Source organism: Helianthus annuus, chromosome 9 (assembly GCF_002127325.2).
Source record: "Helianthus annuus cultivar XRQ/B chromosome 9, HanXRQr2.0-SUNRISE, whole genome shotgun sequence".
Taxonomy (NCBI): Eukaryota; Viridiplantae; Streptophyta; class Magnoliopsida; order Asterales; family Asteraceae; genus Helianthus; species Helianthus annuus.
In genome coordinates this window covers 136406555-136410509 of record NC_035441.2, presented here as the reverse complement: position 1 = coordinate 136410509, position 3955 = coordinate 136406555, and positions in this window count along the sequence as shown.

Genomic DNA, 3955 nt, shown 5'->3' with positions numbered 1-3955 from the left:
TGCAAATTGGGTGAAATTTGCTACGGCTACGCTTGAAGGAAGCGCGCTTTCTTGGTGGAAGGCGCAGATTCAGATGTTTGGATTGGAAACTGCAAATGCTACTGCGTGGGAGGATTTCAAGGATATGATTAGGGAGGAATACTGTCACCGGGATGACATCCACAAGCTTGAGAATGAGTACTATGAGCTCAAGATGGTTGGGTCGGAAATTGAAACTTACACCAAGCTGTCTAATGACTATGCTGCTCTTTGCCCAAACATGTCTCGACCTATGTATCGAAGAATCGAACTGTACATCAAGGGTTTGGCTCCAGAAATTCGAAGCCATGTCACTTCAGCCAACCACACTACCATTCAGCCGATTGTTCGACTTGCTCACAAACTTACTGATCAGGCCGTAGAAGAGGGCCGGTTGCCCAAAAGGATCAGTGCTACTGTCGGAACTTCTAGTGACAGTAAGCGTAAGTGGGAAGGAAGTCAAAGCAAGGATGCTAACCCCACTCAGGCCCCAGCACAGCAAAGGAAAACTGAAAACAACAAAGGCACTCAGCACCAGGGTGGCTACCGGGGAAGCTACCCTAAGTGCAACAAGTGTAACAGACACCATAATGGGGCATGTAACAAGGGCCAGTGTCAGCGATGCCACAAGGTGGGGCACGAAGCCAAGGATTGTAGAAGTCAGTTCCCAGCGAGACAGAATCAGCAACAACCCCAACAGCAACAGCAGCAGGGAAACGACCGAGCGTGTTTTAAATGTGGGGCAACAGGGCACTTTAAGAAGGATTGCCCTGAACTGAATCAGAACCGCAACAATAATCAGGTGCTGGGAATGGTGCTAGAGGAAGAGCTTTCGCGATTGGAGCTGGTGAAGCAAGGAATGACCCCAATGTCGTGGCGGGTAAGTTCCTACTCGATGCTCGTTATGTTTCTGTGTTATTTGATTCCGGTGCCGATGCTAGTTATGTATCCCTACGTATTAGTAAGAAGCTTAAGCGTCCGCTTTCGTTACTAAGTTCTCCTCATATCGTCGAGTTAGCTAATGGTAGAAACATCGAGGCCTCACATGTTGTCAAGGGCTGCAAACTAGAGTTGTCTGGTCAGACATTTAGCATCGACCTTTTCCCTGTTACTCTTGGAAGCTTCGACGTCGTTATTGGTATGGATTGGTTATCCAAGCATCGCGCTGAGATCCTCTGTCAAGAGAAAGCAGTTCGTATTCCTCGCCGTTCTGGCAAACCCCTCATTGTACGAGGTGGCAAAAGTGGAGAAATCTCCGGCGTTATCTCGTTCTTGAAGGCCCAGAAGTGTTTACGAAAAGGGCACACCGCTATCTTAGCACTTGTTACCAACACGCAGGAAAAGGAAAAGAGGATCGAAGACTTTCCAGTAGTGCGTGACTACCCCGAGGTATTTCCTGAGGAATTACCTGGACTCCCTCCCCATCGTCAGGTCGAATTCCAAATCGAGCTAGCTCCCGGAGCAGCGCCCATAGCTCGTGCACCTTATCGACTAGCCCCCGCAGAATTGAAGGAACTCTCTACTCAACTACAGGAACTTTTGGATAAAGGATTTATCCGTCCTAGTTCATCACCCTGGGGAGCACCGGTACTCTTTGTTAAGAAGAAGGATGGCACGTTCCGAATGTGCATAAACTATCGTGAGTTGAACAAGGTTACCATCAAGAATCGTTACCCTCTCCCTCGAATCGACGATTTGTTTGATCAACTGCAAGGATCGAGCTACTATTCTAAGATTGACCTGCGATCAGGCTACCATCAGTTAAGGGTCCGTAGTGAAGATATTTCCAAGACTGCATTCAGAACTCGTTATGGTCATTATGAATTCCTCGTTATGCCCTTTGGAATGACCAACGCCCCTGCAGTGTTCATGGATCTCATGAACCGGGTATGCAAACCCTACCTCGACAAGTTCGTGATCGTGTTTATAGACGACATCTTGATCTACTCGAAAAGTCAGGAAGAGCATGAACAGCACCTACGCCTTATCCTCGAACTCCTTCGCAATGAACAACTGTATGCCAAGTTCTCGAAATGCGACTTCTGGCTTCGAGAAGTCCATTTCCTTGGACACGTGGTTAACAAGGATGGAATCCACGTTGACCCTGCAAAGATCGACTCTATAAAGAATTGGCCTACCCCTAAGACTCCGACCGAAGTTCGCCAATTCTTGGGATTGGCAGGTTACTACCGCAGATTCATTCAAGGATTCTCAAAGATTGCACAACCCCTCACTACGCTCACTCAGAAAGGCGTCACCTACAAGTGGAATGAAGCACAGGAATCTGCTTTTCAGAGGCTTAAGGATAACCTCTGTAGTGCTCCTATTCTCTCGTTGCCTGAAGGCACTGACGACTTCGTAGTTTATTGCGATGCATCTATTCATGGGCTCGGTTGCGTGTTAATGCAACACGAGAAAGTTATTGCCTATGCATCCCGACAACTCAAGACACACGAAAGGAACTACACAACCCACGACTTGGAACTAGGAGCGGTGATATTTGCGCTTAAGATATGGAGACATTACCTGTACGGTACCAAGTGCACCATTTACACCGATCACAGGAGTCTCGAGCATATCTTCGAGCAGAAGGAATTAAACATGCGACAACGTCGATGGGTCGAACTTCTGAATGATTATGAATGCGCCATCAAGTACCATCCGGGCAAGGCCAATGTTGTGGCAGACGCCCTTAGCCGAAAAGACACTATACCAAAGCGCGTGCGAGCATTGCAACTTACCATCCAGTCTAGTCTTCCTACCCAGATCCGAAATGCTCAGATTGAAGCTCTGAAACCGGAAAACATCAGGGCTGAGTCCCTGCGAGGATCGAGGCAGCAGCTAGAACAGAAAGAAGACGGCGCCTACTATGTGGCAGGGCGCATTTGGGTCCCCCTTTACGGAGATCTGCGAGAGCTTGTGATGGACGAAGCCCATAAGTCCCGTTATTCAGTACATCCTGGTTCAGATAAGATGTACCACGACTTAAGGACCACGTACTGGTGGCCTGGCATGAAAGCCCACATAGCAACCTATGTTGGCAAATGTTTGACTTGCGCAAGAGTCAAGATCGAGTATCAGAAACCAGCAGGCCTACTACAGCAACCGGAAATCCCGAAGTGGAAATGGGAGCAGATTTCCATGGATTTTGTTACAGGACTACCTAGATCTCAACGCGGGAATGATACTATTTGGGTGATAGTAGATCGATTGACTAAGTCTGCACACTTTCTGGCCATTAAGGAAACAGACAAGTTTTCTACCTTAGCAGAAATCTATTTGAAGGAAGTAGTCTCCAGGCACGGGGTGCCAACTTCTATTATTTCCGACCGAGACGCTCGTTTTACTTCCGAGTTGTGGCAAGCTATGCACAAATCCTTTGGCTCACGTTTGGATATGAGCACCGCATACCACCCGCAAACGGATGGGCAGTCTGAACGCACCATCCAAACCCTGGAAGACATGCTTAGAGCATGTGTGATCGATTTTGGCAAGAACTGGGAGAAGCATCTACCGCTAGTGGAATTCTCCTACAATAACAGCTACCACACTAGCATTCAGGCGGCACCTTTTGAGGCATTGTACGGTCGTAAATGCCGATCACCTCTTTGCTGGGCGGAAGTCGGTGATAGTCAACTCACAGGCCCAGAACTAGTGGTAGATACAACGGAAAAGATTTCACAGATCAGGCAACGCATGGCGGCAGCTCGTGACCGTCAGAAAAGCTACGCTGACAAGCGTAGGAAACCGTTAGAATTCCAGGTCGGGGACCGGGTTCTACTTAAAGTCTCACCCTGGAAGGGTGTGGTCCGTTTCGGTAAACGGGGTAAGCTGAATCCACGGTATGTTGGACCATTCGAAATTACCGAGAAAATCGGTAAGGTGGCTTATAGATTGAACCTGCCTGCAGAGCTGAGTGCAGTGCACAACGTATTTC